Source organism: Callorhinchus milii, unplaced genomic scaffold (assembly GCF_018977255.1).
Source record: "Callorhinchus milii isolate IMCB2004 unplaced genomic scaffold, IMCB_Cmil_1.0 Scaffold1, whole genome shotgun sequence".
Lineage (NCBI taxonomy): Eukaryota > Metazoa > Chordata > Chondrichthyes > Chimaeriformes > Callorhinchidae > Callorhinchus > Callorhinchus milii.
Genome location: NW_024704742.1, coordinates 24,432,762 through 24,445,473, shown reverse-complemented (window position 1 = coordinate 24,445,473; position 12,712 = coordinate 24,432,762). Strand labels below are relative to the sequence as shown.

The 12,712-nt window shown below is 47.4% G+C and overlaps 1 protein-coding gene across 2 annotated transcripts in view; it reads right to left on the bottom strand.

The window, feature by feature from the left end:
* trim2a (tripartite motif containing 2a) overlaps positions 1-12,405 on the bottom strand; it is a 51,308-nt gene extending 38,903 nt beyond the window's left edge. Inside the window, exon 1 of one of the 2 annotated variants that reach the window (XM_007903990.2) lies at positions 12,387-12,405. The gene's annotated coding sequence lies outside the window, so the exon portion shown is untranslated. The remainder of the gene's footprint in view (positions 1-12,386) is intronic. The other variant, XM_007903992.2, reaches the window with a different exon arrangement.
* Positions 12,406-12,712: the final 307 nt, after the last annotated feature.

Here is a 12,712-nt window from a genome sequence, read left to right as displayed (position 1 = left end):
GAATCCTGTTAAGAAATGCTACACATTTATACTCCCCCTCCTTTCCAGCTTCATTCCACAAATAATTGCATGCATTGTACCATCTGACGTTTAATCCTACCATGGTGCAGCCTTTCTTACAGCAAATAGAATATGTTGCTAAATGCAACGATGCTCGATGTAGAGAAGAAAGAGGAGGCGAAACAAAAACATTGAGCACTGAAGAACGATGACCCCGTTAGCGGCACTGCAATAAAAATTCTAGGTCAATAACAAGAAGTTCTCACCAGCTGGGGGTGGAGGCGGGGGGGCGGGGGTGGGGAGGGGGATGAGAAGAGCAGGGAGACCCGAAAGAATTAAAAGGAAAAAAAAATCAATCTTTATTTTGTGCACGTTTCCTGTGCTGGAAGACTGCAGCAAATCTTTCAGAGGATGCCGGGATAGGGATGCAGCACTCAACTGCGGTGAGGTTTCCTATAGGTCAGCAATCAGCCGCCTTAAAGGGCTATCAGATCATGGTGTTTGATCAGTCGGGGGAGGGGAAATGCTACTACAGGATAAGCAAGGTTCAAAAGACAAAACTGCCTTTAGTGTTCCAGGAACTGATTGCGTGCATATAAGTGATTGAGAGAGAAACACAGATTGGATGAATTCAGGAAGAACAATAGGAAAGTGCCATTTTAATCTGGTTCTGGTGAAGGTGGGCAAAGCGGATTAGACTAGAAGAGCCTGCACAAAGAGGAGATTCAATCTGCAGCTGTGCACCAGACACACATTCTGTATCCTGATGCATTTAATATCAGAAAATGTTCCAACACCCTCAATCAGTCTTATATAAGATTGGCCCTTTCTGTGCTCTAATTTTTCTCAGTTAAATTATCTTCATTGCTGCTAACCTGGATTTGAACCTGCAAATATAGTGGCCGACCTTCAAATACAGCTCTTTGGAATTTTTGTTATATCAATGACTATGGGAGATTCTCCTGCTGAATCTCCGGATTCTGCCTGAAGGAGTGGTGGAAGCAGATTCAATAATAGCTTTCAAAATGGAATTGGATATATACTTGAAAAGAAAAAAATTGCAAGGCATAGGGAAAGAGCGGAGGTAGTGGGACTAATTGGATTGTTTTTTCAAAAAGGCACAATGGGCCGAATGGTCTCCTTCTGTGCTGCAGAATTCTATGATTCTATAAATTGGTTATTCGCTTTATGGCTGTTTGTGGGATATTGCTGTGCGCAGATTGGCTGCTGTGTTTGCCAACACATACACAGTCACTCCACTTTACAGTAAATCCTCTGGAGTGCTTTGAGCCATTTCAACAGCATGATAAAGTGTTATATTTGATGCAAGTATTATTATTATTCTCATCTCTACTTGGTTTCCTTACACTGTTCAATCATTTCTGAAACTTATTTTAAACTATTTTTATTTGCTAAAATTCGTTCCCTCTAATTCATATTTAATTTACTTTAATCTGTCCTGAGCCTTTAAGAGACTATGGCATTCAACTGCAGGGAAAATGAATGTGATAAGGGTTGTGCTATAAAACCATCACACTGCTCACTGACAATGCTGCTTCTGATGGTTGTACTAGTTGCGTTGGGTCGGAAGGTTTGTGGGCTAAATCCTCAGAGCCTACAATGGGACTCCAAAATAAAACTGAGGGAGCACTGCATTGTTACTGATGGTGTGATTAAACCAAGGCCCTGTCGGTTGTTGCAAGCAGATATTAAAGATCCCATTGCAGTATTTTGAAGAGCAGAGATTTCTCCCAGTGTCTTGACCAACATTGCTCTCTCACCCAAAACACATTGAATGTGGATATTTATCTCATTGTTGCTTGCGAGATGTTGCAGTCACAGATTAGCTGCCATGTTTTCCTATGTGACAAGTCACCACAGTTCAAAGCCACTCTTTATGTGAAGAGTTATAAGATGCTCTATGGCACACTTGGTTACTTGCTATTATGGTGCCCCAGATTCCTCACTACTGCCTCCTGGATTTCTTACTTCAGCGTCCCGAGTGCTTATCTTTTCTCTCCGATGTCACCTCTTTGATTTCAGCTCAGTTCTAACCACCCCCCCACCACTCACAACACTGGAACCAGAATGGTCCACATTTATTCTCAACCAACTCTGCCTCTTTCAATTTCCCCTTGGCAAGATCTAGCCCATCAAAAGTCTGCCCAAGACATACCTCTTTTATCGCGCTTTAAGTCATCTCTCCACACCCCATACTCTTCGCCCCCACCCAGCTTGGGTACCCACTCAGCAGTAAGTGCTTTGAGGCACCACTCACTCCCCCCCCCCCCACTACCCCGATGTAAAATGCACATAGGAACATATGAAATGCTAGATGAATAAAGACCAAGGTCCATCCAGTTCACCTTCCACCATCCTGGCAGTCACATGCCCGTGTCATGTCCTGAACTACCCATCTACTGTATCCCGAAATATTATTTACGAAAGGAAATCTATCTAATTTGCATTTGAAAGCATCAAACTTTCTGCTTCCACTGTGTCCCTCAGGAGCCTGTTCTATAGATTTATCTACGGTGCTATACAAAGGTGCTATATAAATGGAAATTGCGTTGCACATAACTCCATGCCTTCAATAATGTGGCCATGCCTGTCCCAATCTCATCACCAGCTGCTGTGCACGCAAGGAACATTTGTTCCCCTTTTCCCCGGATTTCGCTGCTCAGATGCAATGCGTGATCCCTGTGGCTTAGCACTGAGACTGTTGCCATGACAACTCAGAGGCAGTACCTCCGCTGCTGTCGTTGAGAACTTACATCACCCGACAGTACGGCTCCCACCAGCAATTATAATGCCTTTAACTAGAGTTCCTTTGTTAATTATCACGTGCTACAATAAACGTTCATCACTTAAATCAATGCCAGACTTGGATTTGGTACTAGTTACATTTGGGCAAGTTTCCAAAACACTTTAAACCACATAAAAACACCATAAAGTTATTCAACACCAACAGTGCCAAGCAATAACACACAGGGGTGGATCCACAGTGAGCCCTTTCAGACTTCACTAAACCATCATTAAAATGGCATTTTCATGTCGAGTTCTTGGAAATTTGTCCCCATTTTGGGCGCAAGCTATTTCACGGGGCTCTTTTCAACCTTTCTTCACATCGGATTATTAGGACTCACACTATTGGCATATGTGTGAATGTGTGAAGGTTGTCATGTGTTTCACAAAGCTTGGCGGATTGTACAAAACACCTGAGCTCTATCGAGCTTTGCAATGCACAAGCATTCGATTCCTGAAACGATTGATTTTTGATTTGTATTTCCAAACCCTATTGTCTTTTCGGCCCGCACATCATTAGTTTGCATGGAGGTCACTTACCACCAATATTGCTCTGTATCCAACCACTAGAAGATACGCAAGAGCATCCTCGGGTTACCATCCCGTTGTGTACAGCTCCTGCTCTGCTTCTGTCCCCTCCCCTGACATTCGGTGACCTGTGCTGGGTGGGTAGCCAAGACGTTGAACAGTCAACCTCACAACCTCTTTAACCACAGCACCACCTTGGTCTGACTCTTGTAGATTCTTGCAGGCTTGTAGATATTTTAAAAATTATTTTTTTCTCCCTATATGAGCCTTTTTAATGTACACCAATTGAAATTCCTCAGCATTTTAGTTGTGTTGATAATTGCCTGGCCCCAGATTTTACATGCTTTATCCATGTTATGAGACTGAGCAGCATTTTCACATGAAGCACAAATATATTAGTAAGATGCCAAATATGTTTGTGCCTTAGGAGTCTTGTAGCTCAGTGGTTAGAGCAATTATCTTGCAAGCGAGAGACCTGGGCTCGATTCCCGGCACGAAAAAACCATGGGCAAGTTTCCTTACTCCACACGCCTGATAATAAACCCTCAATAAAAAAAAATAAAAAAATTGGTCACTTCAATCCACGACTGTTTGTGGGACACTGCTGTGCGCAATTGGCTGCCGAGTTTCGCCCACAAATATACAGTCAATTCACTTTACAGTATATTCTGTGAAGCGTCTAGAAGACATGAAAAAAGCACTATATCAAATGCAAGGATTATTATTATTATATACTGCACCGCATCATACCGCAGTATTGTGGCATCTTACTATGGGGAGTCCTGCAGCTTTACATTTACATCAGGAATCCAATTAAGGCCACATATTAAATCACATATCATATGCTGGGTATTTGATTTACCTTTTGATGTACTAACTGACAATGCGGAAAATTTTATCACATTTAACAATTTACTGATCCAGACATGATATGTGGCAGAAAAACACAAAATATTCTAGGATGGTAAGAATGGATCAGATACAGACTTTTAATATAATAATAATGCTTGCATTTGATATAGTGCCTTATCACGTCATTGAGACATCTCAAAGTGCTTCACAGAATATTCTGTAAAGTGGAGTGACTGTGTATTTGCCTTCACACCTTCTTGCCTCCGCAGTTCCCTATTCACTCGGGAGTACAAGACTGGATGGTCCAAAGACTCATATGGAGCAACCGGCATAATACTGAACAAGAATTATAGGGCAATTGACAACTCCCAGTGGGGAGGTAATGGGAAAGAACACGTGGTTGGTGTGGGAGGAGGAGATCAGATGAGAAAGGTCATTCTACATCATTCATATACATCTTGTTAAAAGTGCCAGGCATGCACACGCAGGTCAGCTATCTGCTGCCTGGGCTGGGGAATGATACACAGACTGAGAAAGAAAACCTTTGCTTTTCTTAAAATAGAGATGAAGAAAATACCTGCCAACCGACCTCTACCATGTTAGAAGGTAATTCTACGAGTGTTTAAGGTACAGCTTGGCAAGTCGGCAGGCACTTCCTGACAGTCAGTTATTTTTATAGATGATGCCAGAGTGACTGAACTGCTAATGATAAGTTAGGTGTCTTATTTCCTGGGATGTACAGGATCTAACCTCTCTGACAGAATTCCCGAAGGCAGAATCATTCATTGAATGGACAACAGAATTGAATTTGCAGCATTTCTCAACAAGTAAGGATTGCTTGATAAGCATCCAAAATGTACAAATGGAGATTCCTTCTGGTAACTCAAAAGAACCTCACACCAGACCACAGATCCACCAACAGAGCGGGAATTCTAACCAGATTTCTCGTTGGGAAGTCCTTTTAAGAAATGAAAGCAAATTAGATGCAAATGGTTAATTATCTGGTCTAGAAACCTGGTGACAAACTATGACCAGTCGATTAAAGGCAAAAACAGCGTGGCACAAAAAAAGGAAAGCAAAGCAAGATTGCGGTGAAAAACTCACCCAAATGTCGAGCCGCACATTCTGTGGCATTTCATGATTGTGAGAAAAAGAAGGCAAGGGAAAATGTCTGCCACAACACGGGTGCATTAACTCTTGGCAGCAGATTAATTATTAACAAGAGTGCAGATCCAGTAAAACCTCCTTCAGATCTTGAATATCTGATAAATAGCACCTAACTTGGGTCAATACGTATATTGCTGGCAATATCTTTTCCAAATTTAAAGACACAGACAGTCTTTTAGCTAAAGACAAGCACTTTCAAGCAAGCCTCATGAAGTCTAACCTTTGCCAAGCACCTTATGATCTGGATATTTCAGATTGACAGGTCTGTGTGGTATTATCAGTGGGAACACTTTTTGTATTGAAGAACAATAGGCAAAACCACACAACTATTAATCAGAAGGCGACCTAAATCTAGAAAATCAACAATCTGGAAACAGGACAATGAATTTCTATTGTATGTATTTTGACAAATAAGAGCACAAAACAGCACATAGATACACCGCAATGCATCAAAGTCATGAATGACCCAACATGGTTCAGTAAAATATTTTTAAATAATATTTTCATCTTAAATCTAGTGTTTAAGTCTAATGTCGTTCCTCACTCCCAGTCACCCTGCAGCATCTCTGCTCAGGTCGATGGACATTAAAGATCTCCCGCTTCGCTCTTCAAGATCCTCTCACTCATCTAAGAATCCCTACAAAGTAGGAACCAAATTGTTAGTTGACTAGCGGATCGCTTTCCAGGAGCAATAATCCCTCCCCCAAAAAGATATATAAATATATATTATTTTGGCCACTCAATCTATGACCGTTTGGCTATCGGCCACAAAATACAGTTCTGCTGAGGTCTTCTCAGCATTTCGTACAGACTACCGAGGTCCCAGATTTGATCTCTGCAATGTGCTGAACTAGCTGACCTCAGCAAGCTTGGTGCTGGCAACACAGTAATTAGGACTCGGCATTCCTGAGCTACGATGAGGAAAAAACTTCACCAGGGCTCCTACTCCTGACTGCCATCTGCTGGAAAGTCCGTGTTTGGACCATTGGTAAAGATCCACAAAGGCTCCGTTGTTACATCCCCGTGCTGTGTAGCCTACTAACCTATTATTAGGATATTATACAAGTTGTGTAAACACATGTGTGTTATACACCATGTGTAAACTATGCATGTCAGTGACTCACTTCTGAGTCAGAAAGCTGTGGGTTCTAAACTGACACTCCAATGCAGTGTTGGGAGGGGTGTTGCGTTGTCGGAGGTGCTGTCCTTCAGGTGAGATGTTAAAACAAATCCCCATCTGCCAGTTCAAGTAGACATTAAAGATTCCATGACACGATTCAAAAAGAAAAAGGTGGTTTTGCTGGCCAACGATCCCCCCAAATAAAATTGCTCATTCATCCATCCATCCAGAAAAGACAATTTACATCAGATCCACAAAATACAATCACTGCACTTTACAATATAATCCTTGCATTTGATATAGCGCCTTATCGCGTCATCGAGATGTCTCAAAGCGCTTTACAAAATATACTGTAAAGTGAATTGACTATGTTTTGTGGGCGAAACGCAGCAGCCAATTGCGCACAGCAGTGTCCCACAAACAGTCGTGGATTGAGTGACCAAATTATTTATTTTTTTGAAGTGATTAAGACCCAAGAAAAAGTGATCCTCCAGTCGACTAACAACAGGGTTCCTACTTACTGCTCGGTAAACAGAGGCATGTGGAGTAAAGAAACTTGCCTAAAGTTTTGCCTTGCCTGGGAAATCAAACCCAGGTCCTCTCGCATGCAAGGCAAATGCTCTAACCAATAACAACAACAACAACAAGATTCCATTTATAGAGCGCCTTTCATGTCAGGAGGACGTCCCAAGGAGGGAGGAGGGGGGAAATGGTCAGGGGGAGGGAAGGGAGGGAGCGAGGAGGGGGAAGAGAGTCGAGAGGGGAGCTGAAGGCTCGGTCAAAGAGAAAGGTTTTGAGACCGGCCTTGAAGGAGGAAAGGGAGGAGGCGGCGAAGGCACTGGGGGATGAGTTCCAGAGCCTGGGGGCTGAAGGCCCGGCCACCGAAAGTGGGGCGGTTGGGGCGGGGGATGTGGAGCAGACCGGAGCAGAGGAATGGAGAGTATGGGCAGGTAGATAGGGGGATAGTAGGTCGGAGAGGTAGGGGGCAGCAAGGCCGTGAATGGCCTTGTAAGTGAGGATGAGGATCTTGAAATCGATCCTCTGGGGGATGGGGAGCCAGTGGAGGCGAGCGAGGGTGGGAGTGATGTGGTCCCGAAGCCTGGTGCGGGACAGTACGCGAGCTGCAGAGTTCTGAATGACCTGCAGCTTGTGGAGGGAGGTGGTGGGAAGGCCGACGAGGAGAGAGTTCCCATAGTCCAGCCTTGAGGTGATAAAGGCGTGGACCAGAGTTTCAGCAGCGTGAGGGGTGAGGTAGTGCCGTAGTCTGGCGATGTTCCGGAGGTGATGGAAGGCGGTGCCAGTTGTGGTGCGGATGTGAGGGAGAAAGGACAGCTCAGGGTCGAACAGAACGCCGAGGTTCCTGACTGGCTTTGAGAGGTGGAGAGTGCAGCCTTGGATGCTGATGGTGTCGGCGCCTGAGGTGCGGAGGCGCTGACGTGAGCCAATCAGGAGGGCCTCAGTTTTACACACGTTGAGCTGAAGAAAGTTGTCTCTCGTCCAGGACTCGATGTCGGACAGGCAGCTGTCAGGACATCGGTGGTCGTGGAGTTGAGGGTAGAGGAGGAAAGGTAGAGTTGGGTGTCATCCGCATACATGTGGAAGTTAACCCCATGTCTGCGGATGATGTCACCAAGGGGGAGCATATAGAGGGTGAAGAGGAGGGGACCGAGGACAGAGCCCTGAGGGACACCACACGAGACAGTGCGGGGGCTGGAGGAAAAGCCATTCGTGGAAACAAAGTGAAGACGGTGGGAGAGGTACGACCTAAACCAATCAAGGACAGTGCCTTGAAGGTTGAGGTGGGAGGACAAGCGGTGGAGGAGGATAGCGTGGTCGACCGTATCGAATGCTGCCGATAGGTCGAGGAGGACGAGGAGACAGAGGGAGCCCTGGTCACAGATGGTCAGGATGTCATTGGTGACCTTGACCAGGGCAGTTTCTGTGCTATGGAAACCCGACTGAAGGGGTTCGAATAGTGAATGGGTGGAGAGGAAAGAGCGCAGCTGGGAGGCGACAATTCGTTCCAGGACCTTGGAGAGAAAGGGGAGGTTGGAGATGGGCCGGTAGCTTGATAGCTGCGACGCATCAAGGGAGGGTTTTTTCAAGGTGGGAGTGATGGTGGCAGTTTTTAAGGGAATGGGAACAGAGCCAGAGGAGAGGGACAGGTTGACGATGTCTGTGATATGTGGGGCAAGGAGGTGGAGCTGGGAGATAAGGAGTGGAGTGGGGATGGGGTCAAGGGAGCAGGTGGTGGGTTTCATGGATAGGATGAGTTTGGTGACAGAGGGTGGGGAAACGGGTACCAAAGTGTGTAGGGGAGGATGTGGAGGAGTCGGAGTGTGGGAGGGAGGGGGTGGGGGATGGGTGGATGTTGGAGGGGAAGTGACCGCGGAGCGAATTCCCTTGATTTGGGATTCAAGGAAATCCAGCATCTCCTCGCAGTGAAGGTTGGAGGAGATGACCTGCGCGGGGTGGCGGGGGGGACGGAGGAGTCGGGATGTGGTAGAAAACAGTAGCCTGGGGTTGTTCTTCGCCTCCAGGATTATCCTGGAGTAGAAGGACGACTTGGCCGAGGCTAGAGTGGAGCGGAAGATTTTGAGGAGGTCCAGCCAGATTTGTCGGTGGACCGTTAGGCCAGATTTGACGCAGGTGCGTTCAGCGGCCCGCACCTGGCTTTTCAGTGAGCGGAGGTGGGTGGTGAACCAGGGGGAGGAGCGAGAGTAGGAGACAGTACGGGAGGTGATGGGGGCAAGAGTATCGAGTGTGGAGGAGAGGGTGTTGTGGAGGAGGGTGAGAGGAGAAGAGGGGTCAGTGAGGGTTGAAGGCCAGAGGGAGAGGAGTTCAGAGGACTCCAAGGCAGCAGTTAGGGATTGTGGGGGTAACTTCTTCCAGGGGCGGTAGAAGATGGTGGGTCTGGTGGAGGTGGGGAGGGGGGGTGGAGGTGGTGAAGTGGTGGTTGGAGACGGCCTTGTCGCTAATAGTGACATCCGCGACACTGAGGCCCCGGGTGATCACCAAGTCGAGTGGGTGGCCGTGACTGTGAGTGGGGGAGTTGATGTGGAGGGAGAGGTTGAGCGAGGAGAGCAGGGAAGAGAAGTCTGAGGAGATGGAGCAGGAGGGGGTGAAGTGCAGGTTAAAGTCGCCCAGGATGATGAGGCGATCAGAGCAAAGGCAGAGAGATGTAAGGAGTGTCGAAAAATCGGAGATGAAGGTGGGAGAGGTTTTATGAAGCCGGTAGAGGAGGAGGATTTTGAGGGAGATGAAGAAGGGGTGGGAGAGGGTGAGGTGCTCGAAAGAGGGGAAAGAGCCAGAGGAGTAGGGGGATAGGGCAAGTGGTGTCCTTGAGATAAGGGCTACACCACCGCCACGGCGGTTGGGGCGAGGGATGTGGTGGGAGGTGTAGCCGGGTGGTGTGGCCTCCGTGAGGGGGAAGGTGTCGCCTGGGGTGAGCCAGGTTTCCGTTAAGGCCATGATGTCAACGCTCAAGGATGAGATCGTTGATGACCAGGGCCTTGTTACAGAGGGAGCGGACGTTTTGTAGTCCGATGTGGAGAGAACGGTTGACAGAAGGGTGTGTGGGGAGGAAGGGGGGTCCAGGTTGTGAAGCAGGGGTGGGGGAAATGGGGATGAGGGAGAAGAGGTTGGCTCCCCGGGTCTGTGTCCGGGGTGGCTGGCGAGTGTGGTGGGGAATGGGGCAGTCGGTGTGGCTGCTGCTGGACAGCCAACGCCGAGTGCCACGGTGAGCCCGGCGGAGGATTCCCAGGCTGGAACAGAGGGAGGTTGTGGGAGGGTCAAGTGGAGATAGAAGGCGAGAGGGACGGAGAGAGAGGAGGACAGAGCGGGAGAGATGCAGAGGGGGGAGGGTTTGGGGGTAGAGAGGAGGGACGAGGGAGGGAGGGGGTGAGGGGCCTCGGGTCAAAGCGGCAGCCATAGTGCGCACGCGGGGACCGGGAGCGAGCGGTCAGGTTGATGGCATTATCCCGTAGGCTGGGGCAGCCAACCCAACAGGACCATGGTGGGCTCTGAGCCCGGGGGGGGCGCAGAGGTTTTTTTTTTGTTGCGCGCGCACACTCCTGAAAACTAAACTATGACGTCAGCGGTTCACCCGCTCTGCCCCCACCCCCCACAGCCCAACCCCCCCAACCCCCCGTAGCTGGACTCCCTGCCGCGTCGAGTTTAAGTACCTGAGAAGGTAGGCCCAGGTTCCTCCCCGCGCTGTCCTGCCGCCACTCCCCACTCTACAGCACTCCACAAAAACTGTGTGTAAAAACATGCGCACAGGGAGAATTACAGGTGGCTTCAATTATGTAATTGACAACAAATTACTTTCATTGGTTATCAATTACAATAATTAATGGCACATGTAATTCTGTCTGTGCACATGTCTTTACACAACTCCACTGTCTAGGCTTATCCACAAAGAATGGGCACTAGAGCAAAGCAGCAGAAGATTCCAGTGTCCATGTAACTCAATTCCAGTGGCCTACCAAGGTAACAATTTGCTTATATTAATGATAACAATCCTTGCTTTTGATACAGCGCCTTATCACGTTGTCGAGGCATCTCAAAGCGCTTCACAGGATATACTGTATTTTGTGGGCGAAACGTGGCAGCTGGGTAGTACACAGATATGTCCCACAAACAGCCATGGAGTGACCAATTTTTAATTTGGGGACACCAGGAGAAAATCCCTTCTCTTTTTGAATAGTGCCATGGGATTTTTCATTTCCACCTGAACAGGCAGGCGGGAATTCAGTTTAATATCTCATCCAGAGGACGGCAGCTCTGAGAATGCAACACACCCTCAGCACTGCAATGGAGTGTCACCTTAGATTATGTGATTCCAAATCCCGAGTTGCGTCTTGAACCTACAACCTTCTGAATCAGAGGTGAGAGTTCTACCAGTGAGCCAAACTGACACACACATTTTGCTCTGAGAGCAATTGCCTGCACCTCTAAAATGACATGATAACAGCATCGGAGATTAATTCCCCGCATTGAACCTCAGGTGTCCCAACTCTGAAACCAATGGCCTGGGAGACATTCATGTTGTAGATTAACAAACTGGTCAGTACTTTATGGAAGTGTTATGGAAACATGTTCACCTACAAAATGCAGTCACTACATTTTACAATAAATCCTGTGAAGGGTTTTGAGACATATATAGGTGGAACTCTCAACCTGGTCTGCTGATGGATTTCCATATGTTGAACATCAGGTTGACTAAAACAACCCTCAAATGTATGGGATAATAACATGCATGTTCCCTCCTTCTAGAAGAAGCATCTCTGCTGAGAATACAACACAAATTGGGATTTGGATTCTAAATATTGCAGGATCTCAGCTGAGGTGGTGAGGAAGCTAAACCTGACCTCACCAGCCTTGGGTTACAGAAAGGGAAATCAGCCAGAGTTCCTGTTCTGACTTTATCCAGCAACTTTTTCTCTGCAGTAGCTTTATGGGGATCAGGCTTGATTGTGGTATTCAAACAGTGTTTGGACTCGAACATAAATAGGAACAACAATAACAAAATTACATTTGTTTAGCGCCTTTCACATTGGGAGGACATCCCAAGGCGCTGGACAGACAAGAGTTATGGACCCGAGCTGAGGGTCGGGGTGGGGGAGGGGGCGTAGGCGGGGGGGGAAGCAGGGAGATCGAAAGCACGGTCAAAGAGGAGGGTTTTGAGGTGGGTCTTGAAGGTGGCAAGGGAGGGAGCGAGACGAAGGGACTGTGGGATGGAGTTCCAGAGTGCGGGAGAAGAGTGTCGGAAGGCCTGCCCGCAGATAGTGGGTAAGGCGGGGGATGTTGTTGTTGTTAGGCGGGGACAGGCGAGCAAGGCGGGGGACGTGAAGCAGGCCGGAGCTTGGAAAAGGTACTCAAGAGTAAAATGCATTTATATAGTATCCCTTACCTAGACTGCTTCGGAGATGGTGCTGGACACTGAGCCCACAGACACAGTCAAAGAGAAAGGAATGTTCTTTGCATTGTGCTGCAGCATTCAGCAAACCTCCCAGAACTTCTTCCCAGAGGGGAAGGATATATTGTAGGTCAATTTATCTCTTGGCCTATTTCCCTATCTCAGTCATGCCTTTTTGGGGAGGAGAAAACCAAGGCCAGGGTTTTTTATCACAAGAAAGAAAACATTTGCAGGAAAAATAACTCCTGGTCTTTCCCACAGATCATATAATAGCTGGCTCGAGCAGCATTGCCAGAAGCCAACTGTAGCCAGAAACCTGA